Source organism: Pan paniscus, chromosome 21, assembly GCF_029289425.2.
Source record: "Pan paniscus chromosome 21, NHGRI_mPanPan1-v2.0_pri, whole genome shotgun sequence".
Lineage (NCBI taxonomy): Eukaryota > Metazoa > Chordata > Mammalia > Primates > Hominidae > Pan > Pan paniscus.
In genome coordinates, this window is record NC_073270.2 from 23,593,821 (window position 1) to 23,607,036 (window position 13,216).

Genomic DNA, 13,216 nt, shown 5'->3' on the forward strand with positions numbered 1-13,216 from the left:
ACTTGAACCTGGGAGGTGGAGGTTGCAGTAAGGCAAGATCATGCCACTGCACTCCAGCCTGGGCAACATAGAGAGACTCTGTCTCAAAATAAAAAATGAAATAAAATAAAAAAAGATGCTTGGTGAATAGGAGACTCCATTGAGTGCTCAGTATGTAGGTTGGGCAGCAGCTAAAATGATGCAGATGCCTTCTTTATGGAGGATTTTGTTTTGGAGAAGCCCCTCTCACCTGCCTGACTTCCCTGTGGCAGAGGTCAAGTCCAGTTCTCAGAGCCCACACCTCTGTCCAGTCAGCCTGGCGGCCCCTCCCAGAGACATATCAGGGCAGGAGGTGAGGGTCAGTCCCAGTAGATCTGGAACCAGTATTGGCCTCTCGAAAGACAGTGATACCTGCCTGGGACTTCACATCAACAAAGATAAGTGGGTAAACAATACTGGATAAAATGGATGAGCCACTATCTTTTTTAAAATATGATTATTTTTTGAGATGGAGTTTCACTCTTTGTTGCCCAAGCTGGAGTGCAGTGGCTCGATCTCTGCTAACTGCAACCTCTGCCTCCTGGGTTCAAGCGATTCTCCTGTCTCAGCCTCCGTAGTAGCTGGGATTACAGGTGCCAACCACCACACCCAGCTAATTTTTGTATTTTTAGTAGAGATGGGGTTTCACCATGTTGGCCAGGCTGGTCTTGAATTCCTGACCTCAGGTGATCCGCCCGCCTCAGCCTTCCAAAATCCTGGGATTACAGTCATGAGTCATTGCACCGGGTCATTTTAAATTTGATTTTTAAAACATCTGTGTCATCACTAAATTCATTTGGCAATCCAGCTGGTGGGGCTATTTGGTAATTTTTCCTCTATGATGTGTTAGAGCTATACTCATAAGTTTACCATCTTTTCTTGTATCTTTTATCTTACTCTTTTTCCTGTTCCAGGGACTATGTAAATAAGAAAACAGCATTCACACCTTTTTATTGCTTACCTGAATTAGTTTAATGACCATTCCTTTATTTCATTGCTCTTCATTGTTTTATCCCACAATCTTTACCGAATACTCCCACGGCCCATGTGCTGGGCTTAGAACTGTGGACTCACAACATGCAGGTCCCTAAAATCAAGGAGCCTGTGTTCATGTGAAGGAGATCATCAAACCAAGCATCGTATTAGGATTGGGGTGTGCTCTAGGGCATTCCCTGCAGCAGTTACAGTGAAGCTAGGAACACTCAATGCTCAACTATAGAAGAGCTGAATCAGTTGTGGGCTAGTTATACTCTACCCTACTAAGAAGCAGTTAAAATGAGTGGAGAGGATTTAGATATAGTGACAGAGGAAGACTGAGACACACAGCATAATATATTCTTCAGTAAGAATATATCCTGTTCATGTGTGTGTATGTGCATTTCACATGTATGTCTTTGTTTGTGCTGCTATAACAGAATACCACCAACTAGGTAACTTATACCCAGAAATTTATTGGCTCACAGTTCTGGAGGCTGGGCAGTCCAACATAAAGGTGCTGGTTGGTTTGGCCATTTGGATTCCAAGATGGCACCTTGAACGCTGAGTTCTGCAGTGGGGAGGAAGTCTTTGTCTTCACTTGGCAAATGGCAAAAGGAGTCAAAACTTGCCCTTTAATAATAGCATTAATCCCATCGATAAGGGCAGTGCCTTCATGACCTAATCATCTCTTAAAGGTCACATCTCTAATACTATGATAACAGCAATTTAATTTCAACATGAGTTTTGGAGAAGGCAAACATTCAAACATAGCAATGTATATAAGCATCTTGCAAAAATGTTTATTTTTAATGCTGTATATATTGTTTGGAAACACTTTTTATGTAGAAATAGATACAGATGCAGGTATAGGTGTAGGTAAGCACAGAGAAAAGTTCTGGAAGGGAAGGCTTGTTTGGGTTAAAGGAAGAGGATTGGGATTAGGTTTGTTTTCAGTGGGGAATTTAGCTGTGGCAAATGTTTAAATATTTGCAGGGAGAATGCATGCTTGTATTATTATTATTATTATTATTATTATTATTATTATTATTATTTTGAGATGGAATTTCACTCTTGTCCCCCAGACTGGAGTGCACTGGCACAATCTCGGCTCACTGCAACCTCCGTCTCTTGGGTTCAAGCGGTTCTCCTGCCTCAGACTCCTGAGTAGCCAGGATTACAGCCATGTGCCACCACGGCCGACTAATTTTTGTTTTTTTTAGTAGAGATGGGGTTTCACCATATTGGCCAGGCTGGTCACAACGTTTTGACCTTAGGTGATCCACCAGCCTCGGCCTCCCAAAGCACTGGGATTATAGGCGTGAGCCACTGTGCCCGGCCTCATGCTTGTATTATTTATGTAACTAAAAATAAATTTTAATTATATATTTCCATTTTGGGAAAACAAAAAGGAATTAAAGAGACAGACTATTTTAAGAACATCAGCGTCACTAACTGAATAAGGAAATTGTACAGATTTTGAAGATTTTATGTGATTTCTTGGTTGTTTTGTAACTTCCCATTCACACACTCATTCATTCATTCATTCAGTTTTATCAATCTCCCTTCTGCAAAATATTTGAAGTTGCTTACAAAATCATATACATATAGAACTTCATAATGTACCATCAAAATAAAACTATATTAAAATTATATCTATGTTATACCTGTATGTGTGTGTGTGTGTGTGTGTATGTGTATATATGTTATACACATACATAGAAGGCAGATGTCATTGGGCGCTGACTGAATCCTGAGTCTGGGTTTCCTGATAGTTAGAAGACAACCTTCTTACTGATACTACCAGAATGAACACATACACAATATGGTGTGCTTTTTCCAAAACACTGAAAACCTGTTGTTCATTCCCTGAAAGGAAACAATACCTTCTCCTCTCACTGCACAAAACTGGATATCCTAGAAAATTCAGTGCCAATCAAAACCATGACAAACACTTTGTTTTTCTTAGGGAGTCAGATTTAGATTCTTAGGTGAAATAATTATCATTAATTTTTTACCTACAAAAACATGCAGTGGGCACCTCAAAAGTGTGTGGAGCAGGCGGGCATGTTTGTTGACATGGGAGCACCTTGTGCATTGAAGTGCATGTGACATTCCGTGTGATTCACTCTCTAAAGCCAGTATCACCCCAATCACTTTACAACCAAAAACACATCTAGAAATTTCCAAAACACCCCCTGGAGAGGCGTTTTCACCCCCTGATTTCACCAAGAACCATTGATTAGGGCATGCAGTAGCATTAACTCAGTGCCTTAGATTGAAGTTTCCCAGAAGCTGATGGGAGCATGGAGCTGTGTGCAGAGGTTTATATAGAGCGTGATTCCAGGAAGCAGGGGTGGAGGGAGAATGTCTTTTCATGATCACCACTGTGAGCCACTGGGGCTTGATTTCACTGGGATCTCCCAAGAGTAATGCAGAAAGTCGCCAGAATCTGATGGGAGGCAGGAGCATTTACCTACTAACTCCTGGCCCCAAGCAATTGAGAGTTACCTTAGGATAAGTTTGTCACAATTTTGAGCTCACCTGTGCACAGAGCCTGGCGCATTGAGACACTGTCAGCATGAAGTGAGTCCAAGTCCAAACATAATTGTGCACTCTGGCAGCAGGGGGCTGAGAGTATGTGGCTCCAGGAACAAGGCTCAGTGGCACCACTTCTAGGGAGAGGCATGATGATTATCTAAGAAGGCCTCAGATGTACTGGCCAACCAGCTTAAAACCAGCTCAGGGAGTCTTTGGAGAGGCCATGTAGTTGGGCAAATGTGAAAACCCAGAACATTTTAGATCTGAATCAATACAAGGCCAAGACTGTAGCCACTGGGGTAAATCCTAGCCATGTCAGTCCATTTAACGAATCACCTTTCTACTCTCCACCTTCACGGTAAGCAGGCCTTTGTTTCCTGTCCCCTTGTCCATCCTTTGTTCCTGGAGAGAAATTCATTCCCCAAAATATTCCCAGGGCAACATCAACACTTGTACCAGAATACTACTTCTAACCTCCCAGTTCTGGGAGGATTCAGCTGGTCTGTGGTTGTAAAGCTCAAGGTGTGGCTTGATCTTTTCTCTCAACTCAATTGAAGTCTGAGATGCAGAAGCCAGGCTGCTCACATTTACAGTAGAAACTGTTCTTGTACCCACAGCACAGCCTCAAGCCCTGGCCATCACAGCAAGTTCCTGATTCTCCTGCCATGAAGCTGCTGTGAGAGTGAAAAGGCTGTGGGGCATCTCCAGGCTGAGTGTGAGACGATGCTCCCACAGACTTACTTCCTGCCAGCCACACCTTGGGGAGAAACAAAAGGATGCAATGCCAAGGCAAGGGAGGCTTCATGGGTGGTGATCTCTTAGTTTGCTCTGGGTTTGTGCTCAGTGCTCAGCAGATGAGGAAGTTGATGGCTGTCTCCAGGCCCCATCTGTCCAAATTGTGCGCATCCTCAGAGCAGGGAGCTGGCACTCACTTACCTCTAGACTCCCAAATCTCCCAGTTAAACTCAGTACACTTCTAATGGGCACCATCTTAGCTCCAGTCCCCTTGAAGCAGACCCTGGGAGTATTCTGGAAAGTGATGCTAGGGCTCTGGAGAGATGGAGGACTGGAAAGAGGAGGGGAAGAGGCCAGGAGCCCATGTAAGGAAGCCTTATGATCTCACACACTGTAGGAAGCTGGGCTCAGATCCCCAGGGACCCACCAAAAACTGGAGAGAACCTCCCACTGGAGACAGGCAGGAGGAGACTATTCATCCACTGGTCCCTTGGCCATGGGCCAAGGGTTGCCTGGTGGTGGTGAGGTGGGTATTAGTTCCCTCACAGGGCAGCCACCGGGATGGCAGGTGGCTCCACAGTCATGCAGTTGGTTCTTAGCAGAGCCGATGTGCACCGGAATTCTCCTGCATAGCCACAAAGTTGTAGCTGTGCATTTGCTCTTTAATGAGTGCATGGCTCATGCTAGGTTTATAGGACATGTGATTCTCATCACATCAATTTCTACAGAAAAGAAGATGCAGGTGGCCTGCCTTTTCAGCTGTATCCTCTGTAATGCAACAAGGAGGGTGACAGGGAGGTGCTGGAGACACTCTGAAGTTCCCTATAGTCTCCTGCTGCCAGAAGCCACAGCAGCCTTAGTCACAGGAAGAGTCAAAGGTCAGGGTGTGTGGTCCATGGGCACTTCCTGCTGCTCAGTCGTCTGCTCCTCTCAGGGCTGTCCCATGCCTGGGAAGTCCCCTCACATTAACCCTGAGGCAAGCAGGAACTTCCTTGATTCTCAGCATCCTTTCAACCAGAAAAGGGGCTCAGGTTCTTCTTCCACCCCCATCTCCCATATGCCAAAATTTAACTTGTCCTGAGACCCATTCCACATTTTCTTTGCGAGAAACACAGCCAGAGTAGATCATAATTAAAGAGCGTGGCCTGGTGTGGCAGTATTAGCCATAATTTCTGGCCTGGAAACAGACACTACAGGGAAGCAAGTCATGAAGGAGGGTTTAATGAAGGGGTATGGAGAGCTGTGGGTGGGGTGTGGGGAGTCATGGAGAAGAGTGTAATGAAGAGGTATAGAGAGCTGTGGGCAGGGTGCAGGAAGTCAAGGAGGGGAGTGTAATGAGGAGGTATAGAGAGCTGTGGGCAGGGTGCAGGAAGTCATAGAGAAGAGTGTAATGAGGAGGTGTAGAGAGCTGTGGGCGGGGTGTGGGGATTCATGGAGGAGAGTGTAATTAAGAGGCATAGAGAGCTGTGGGCAGGGTGTGGAAAGTCATGGAGGAGGGTCTACTGAAGAGATATAGAGAGTTGTGGGCGGGGTGTGGGGAGTCATGGAGGAGACTCTAATGAAGAGGTATTGAGATGGGCGGGGTGTGGGGAAGTCACTGAGGTGCAGTACCCTAGTGGCCAGCAGCAGTGGGGAGCTGCTACTGCCCGCAGCAGAACAGGGGGACTCCCAATCTCTGAGAGAGAAACCAGTGTTAGGAAGAGGGACTTTCTGATGGGAGCTGCAGCCTTCAGTGGAGGAACAGATACATGGGCAAAGGGAGGGAGCCTGGGGAGTCCCTCCAGTCATATAACATTTATTACTGTTTGTCTGCTCCTTCCTGGGCTTCCTTAAGGTCTGCCTTACCCTTTACCGAATCCCCATCTGTTTTCATTAGCTAGAGTGGATTTTTGTTGTCTGCTTCTGGAAATTCTGATGGAGATACTGTGTTTACATGTTTACATACATTATTCAATTTAATTCATGCAACAAACCCAGTGAAGTGAAAACCCCATAAACGCTCACATGCACTCTGCCAATGAAGATGTGGGAGCTCAGAAAGGGTAAGTGCAGCAGACACTGTCAGTGGCGGGGCTAAATCCCCTCCATTATCAGTTCCACAGGCTAATCAATAGCTGCTTAGGGAGAACACCTCTGCCTGAGGGCATTACTGTTCTGGCTGCAGGATGATGGTGGACCTGAGTTCAGGGCAGGCCAGAGGTGCTGGAAACGCAGTGTCCAGGAAGCAGCCTTCAACCAACGGCAGCTGGGAGCTGGTAGATAAATGTCCTAGTTTCCTAGCTGCTGTGAAGAGAATCTCTCTGGGGTGTAGTCTGCAGTTGTTTCCAGAATTTCCCTGTGAGTTGAGTCCTGATTGCTCCCAGTGGTAAAGAGCTCAATGATACCTCCCATCTTAACTTTCTACCCTTTCCCGTCTCTCCCCAACTCCCCACTCCACTGAGTTTTCTTAGGATCACTTCTCAAAGAACGACTTGTACTTAATCCTTACCTAGGGGAGGTGGGAAACCAAATCTGAGACATCAAGTTTCTTACCCAAGATTGCCTATCAAGTGTTGGGGAGTTTCAAGCTCTCCAACACTTGATAAAATACAACTAAATGATACTGAGTACATGTGTGTAATGCATGGTACAAGGGCAGAAATTCATAGTTCTAGAGTGTTGGATTTCACGTGGAAATACGGTTTGTGGAATTTTGTATCTCAGAGTGCCAGTGGGAGACTTGTGCTTGTGGATTCCGTAAGCAGGCAAAGGCAGAGAGGAATTAACGAGAGAGATGATGGATGAGAGGGGAGTGATGATGAGAGCAAGCCTCAAGGTGGAGGAGGAAGATGGCATCACACTGGGAAAACTGTGGTAGAGTAGGGTATCTAGACAACAAATGGCCAGTCCTCTGGGCACTGGGTTAAGCGTTTGAAAAAAGAAAAAGAAACAGAGAAAAAGGGAAACACACAAAAAAGCCTATACACCTTCTGTTAATATTATGCGTGACTATTTATACACATGTTCTGGGTTCCTCTGAAAGTATGAAAACATCACGTATGGGTGGCAACTTCACAACAGCAGTTACCCAACAGGAAGAAAGAAAGGAAAAGAGAACAGATAGTTTGGAGCGACTCTGCATGGATGGGATCTGGGTTAATCGTCAATTTGTGTTGCTGCTGTTTTGTATCATTAAACTTTATATCTTTTAGTAGCTGAATCTTTATTAGAAACCATTGGGATTTTTGAGTGAATGCTGAACATGTTGAGAACAGGTGAATTCTATAGGGAAAAAACAAACAAACACAAAATACCAGCAACACAATCCTGCAATCTTGTTTTGTCTGTAGGGTGGAGCAAGGGCTTTAAATCCTGCCAGCAACAAAATCAATTACCAATCTTTTTTTAAAAATTATTGCAAAATAGAAATAATGTAAAATTTGTCATTTAACTATTTTTAAGTGTACGGTTCAGTGACATTAGGTACATTTACAATGTTGTGTAACCATCACCACGATCCATCTCCGGAACTTTCTCATCTTCTAAGACAGAGTACTCTGTACCTATTAAACAACTCCCCATTCTCCCTTCCTTCAGTTCCTGGAATCCACCGTTCTACTTTCTGTCTCTATGAAGTTGACTACCCTCAGTATCTCATATACATGGAATCATACAATATTTATCTTCACCTATTATTTTTGACTTATGTAAAATTTCAGTATTTTACAGACTTTTTTGGTTTTATTTGTGAACTACAAGTAATCCTTTATTAGGATGTATTCATAACACGTTGGTGTTGTAATAAACCTTAAAAATAGCAGTTTGGAAATAAAAGGTATATAGATTAGGATGGAAGAAATAAAACTGTCTTTTTCTGCAGATGATATAATTGCCTATATAGAAAATATGAAAGAATCAACAGAATAACTGAAACTTTATAATAATTTTATAGCAAGCATGCAGGATACAAGGTTAGTATACAAAAGTCAATCACTTTCATATATGCCAGCAACCTATGAATGAGTGGAATTTAAAACGAAAACACATTACCATTTGCATTAGCAGCCCCAAATTGAAATATTTAGATACAGATCTAACAAAGTATGTAGAAGGTTTATATGAGGAAAATGACAAAACTTTGATAAAAAGGAATCAAAAGACTAGAAAAATAAAAAGTTATTCAATGTTTATAGACAGGACAACTCAATATTTTCAAAATGTCAGTTCTTTACCACTTGACTGGTAGATTCAGTGCAATCCCAATCAAAATCCCAGCAAGTTATTTTTGTTACATAAACTAATTGATTCTAAGTTAGTTTTTTTTTGATCTCTGAACTTTTTATTGGCCTCCTTCTCCCCAAAAGTCCCCTGCTTCTGCTGTCTTTATGTCTCAGAACTTGGTGTCATTGGTCTCAGACACCACTTTGCCATCCACTATTTGGTGGGTGGTGGTCTTTTGGATGGTTTACATGAAGCTGCTGCTGTCCAGGGCATCACCAATATTGAAGTCCTAGCCATCTTCCAGCAGGCGGCAGTAGGTGGAGATCTCAGCCTCCAGCTTGACCTTGATGTTCAGCAGGGCCTCCTACTCCTGGGCCTGGCGCTGTCCCTCTGCCTGGGTCTGTACCAGCTCCGACTTCAGGTGCAGCAGGATCCCATTGAGCTGCTCCATCTAAAGGGTGTAGGGGGCCTCCATCTCCCTCAGGCTGTTCTCCAAGCTAGCCTTCAGATTTCTTATGGAATCCAGGTTGATCTCCAATGACTGGACTGTATGTCTCAGCTCTGTGAGCATCATCTCAGCAGCTCCAACCTCGGTGGACTGTGTGGTGACCACTGTGGTGCTCTCCTTAATCTGCTGAGACCAGTACTTGTCCAGCTCATCTCGGTTCTTCTGAGCCAGCTCGTCATATTGGGCCTGGATGTCTGCCATGATCTAGTTGAGGTCCTGAGATTTGGGGGCATCTACCTCCATGGTCAACCCAGAGCTGGTAATCTGGGCTTGTAGGCCTTTTATTTCCTCTTTGTGGTTCTTCTTCATGAAGAGCAGCTCCTCCTTGAGAGCCTTGATCTGTCTCCAGCTGCAGCCGAGTGACATTCGTGTCATCAATGACCTTGCAGAGCCCATGGAGGTCGCTCTCTACAGATTGGAGCATGGCCAGCTCTGTCTCATACTTGACTCTAAAGTCATCAGCAGCAAGATGGGCATTGTCAATCTGCAGAACGATGTGGGCATTGTCCACAGTATTTGCAAAGATCTGAGCCCTCAGGTCCTCTGTGGTCTTGAAGTAATGCCCCCAGTCTCTGACCTGGGGTCCCTTCTACTCCAATTGCTCACAGATTTTGCTCTCCAGCCTCTGGTTATTGGTCTCCAGGCTCCTCACTCTGTCCAGGTAGGAGATCAGGTGGTCATTCAGGCTTTGCCTGGTCTCCTTCTTGTTCTGGATGCCTTCCATTCCTGCCAGACTCCCAGCCATCCCCACAGCCAGGGCTCTGGAGACCATGCCGCCCCCAAAGCTGGTGGAGTGGGACATGGAGATCAGGGAACCAGAGGCCCCAGCACCTTCATAGACGCTGGCCTAGCTGCTGATCAGCCGGGCACCATAGCTTGGCGTCTGGACAGAGCCCAGGGACCAGTAGTTGGTGGAGAAGGTGGAGCGAGTGGTGAAGCTCATGCTGTCCGAGGAGGAGAGCGAGAGGACAGGACTCAGGCTTTGCTGACGATCTTGATTTTACGTTTATATGGAAAAGCAAAAGACCGAGAATAGCCAACTCAACATTGAAAGAGAAGAAAGTCAGAATACTTACACTAACCAACTTCAGGGCTTACTGAAAGCTACAGTAATCAAGACGGTGAGGTATTGATGAAAGAATAAACAAATAGTTCAAAGTAATAGAACAGAGAGCTAAGGTATAGACCCACATTAATATGGTCAATTACTCTTTGATATAGGAGCAAAGGGGATGCAATGGAGAAATGTTGTCTTTTCCATAAATGGTGCTGAAACAACTGGACATTTCTGTGTAAAAAAAATGAATCTAGATCAAACCTTACATCCTTCACAAAAATTAATCCAATAGAGCATAGACCTAAATATAAAATGCAGAACTATTAACCTCCCAGCAAATAACAGGAGAAAATCAATGACTTGGATATGGCAATATAACGCCAGAGGCAAAACCCATAAAAAATAATAAGCTTGATTAATTAAAATTAAAAATTTCTGCTTGGTAAAACACACAGTTAAGAAAATGGGGGGGCAGTTCCAAGATGGCCAAATAGAAACAGCTCCAGTGTACATCTCCCAGCATGAGTGATGCAGAAGACGGGTGATTTCTGCATTTTCAGCTGAGGTACTGGGTTCATCTCACTGGGGTTCGTCGGACAGTGGGGGCAGGAGAGTGGGTGCAGCCCACTGAATGTGAACTGAAGCAGAATGAGGCATCACCTCACCCCGGAAGCACAAGGGGTCAGGGAATTCCTTTTCCTAACAAAGGGAAGGGGTGACAGATGGCACCTGGAAAATAGGGTCACTCCCACCCTAATACTGTGCTTTTCCAATGGTCTTAGCAAATGGCACACCAGGAAATTATATCCCATGCCTGGCTCAGAGGGTCCCATGCTCACAGAGCCTCGCTTATTGCTAGTACAGCAGTCTGAGATTGAACTGCAAGGTGGCAGCGAGGCTGGGTGAGGGGCACCTGCCATTGCTGAGGCTTGAGTAGGTAAACAAAGCTCGAACTGGGTGGAGCCTACCACTGCTCAAGGAGGCCTGCCTGCCTCTGTAGACTCACCACTAGGGGCAGGGCATAGCCAAACAAAAGGCAGCAGAAACCTCTGCAGACTTAAACATCCCTGTCTGACAGCTTTGAAGAGAGTAGTGGTTCTCCCAGCACAGAGTTTGATATCTGAGAATGAACAGGCTGCCGCAAGTGGGTCCCTGACCCCCGAGTAGCCTAACTGGGAGGGACCCCCCAGTAGGGGCAGACTGATACCTCACATGGCTGGGTACCCCTCTGAGACGAAGCTTCCAGAGGAACAATCAGGCAGGAACATTTGCTGCTCAGCAATATTCGCTGTTCTGCAGCCTCCACTGCTGATACCCAGGCAAACAAGGTCTGGAGTGGACCTCCAGCAAACTCCAACAGACCTGCAGCTGAGGATTCTGACTGTTAGAAGGAAAACTAACAAACAGAAAGGACATCCACACCAAAACCCCATCTGTATGTCACCATCATCAAAGACCAAAGGTAGATAAAACCACAAAGATGGGGAAAAAACAGAGCAGAAAAGCTGAAAATTCTAAAAATCAGAGCACCTCTCCCCTTCAAAAGGAATGCAGCTCCTCGCCAGCAATGGGACAAAGCCGGATGGAGAATGACTTTGACGAGTTGAGAGAAGAAGGCTTCAGATGATCAAACTCCTCTGAGCTAAAGGAGGAAGTTTGAACCCAATGCAAAGAAGCTAAAAACCTTGAAAAAAGATTAGACAAATGGCTAACTAGAATAACTAGTGTAGAGAAGTCCTTAAATGACCTGATGGAGCTGAAAACCATGGCATGAGACTACATGAAGAATGCACAAGCTTCAGTAGCCAATTCCATCAAATGGAAGAAAGGGTATCAGAGATGGAAGATCAAATGAATGAAATGAAGTGAGAAGAGAAGTTTAGAGAAAAAGGGTAAAAAGAAATGAACAAAGCCTCCAAGAAATATGAGACTATGTGAAAAGACCAAATCTATGTCTGATTGGTGTACCTGAAAGTGATAGGGAGAATGGAACCAAGTTGGAAAACACTCTGCAGGATATTATCCAGGAGAACTTCCCCAACCTAGCAAGGCAGGCCAACATTCAAATTCCAGAAATACAGAGAACACCACAAAGATACTCCTCGAGAAGAGCACCTCCAAGACACATAATTCTCAGATTCACCAAAGTTGAAATGAAGGAAAAAATGTTAAGGGCAGCCAGAGAGAAAGGTCGGGTTACTCACAAAGGGAAACCCATCAGACTAACAGCGAATCTCTCTGCAGAAACTCTGCAAGCCAGAAGGAAGTGGGGGTCAATATTCAACATTCTTAAAGAAAAGAATTTTCAACCCAGAATTTCATGTCCAACCAAACTAAGCTTCATAAGTGAAGGAGAAATAAAATCCTTTACAGACAAGCAAATGCTGAGAGATTTTGTCATCACCAGGCCTGCCCTAAAAGAGCCCCCGAAGGAAGTACTAAACATGGAAAGGAACAACCAGTACTAGTCACTGCAAAAACATACCAAATTGTAAAGACCATCGATGCTCAGAAGAAACTGCATCAACTATCGAGCAAAATAAACAGCTAACATCATAAAGACAAGCTCAAATTCACACATAACAATATTAACCTTAAATGTAAATGGGATAAATGCTCCAATTGAAAGACACAGACTGGCAAATTGGATAAAGAGTCAAGACCCATCAGTGTGATGTATTCAGGAGACCCATCTCATGTGCAGAGACACACATGGACTCAAAATAAAGGGATGGAGGAATATCTACCAAGCAAATAAAAAAAAAGCAGGGGTTTCAATCCTAGTCTCTGATAAAACTGACTTTAAACCAACAAAGATCAAAAGAGACAAAGAAGGCCATTACATAATGGTAAAGGGATCAATTCAACAAGAAGAGCTAACTATCTTAAACATATATGCACCCAATACAAGAGCACCCAGATTCATAAAGCAAGTCCTTAGAGATCTACAAAGAGACTTAGACTCCCACACAATAATAATGGGAGACTTTAACACCCCACTGTCAACATTAGACAGATCAATGAGACACAAAGTTAACAAGGATATCCAGGAATTGAACTCAGCTCTGCACCCAGTGGACCTAATAGACATCTATAGAACTCTCCACCCCAAATCAACAGCATATACATTCTTCTCAGCACCACATCACACTTATTCCAAAATTGACCACATAGTTGGAAGT

At 44.4% G+C, this 13,216-nt stretch overlaps 1 pseudogene; it reads right to left on the minus strand.

The window, feature by feature from the left end:
• Positions 1 to 9,181: 9,181 nt before the first annotated feature.
• Positions 9,182 to 9,749, minus strand: LOC100978562 (keratin, type I cytoskeletal 18-like; annotated as a pseudogene).
• Positions 9,750 to 13,216: the final 3,467 nt, after the last annotated feature.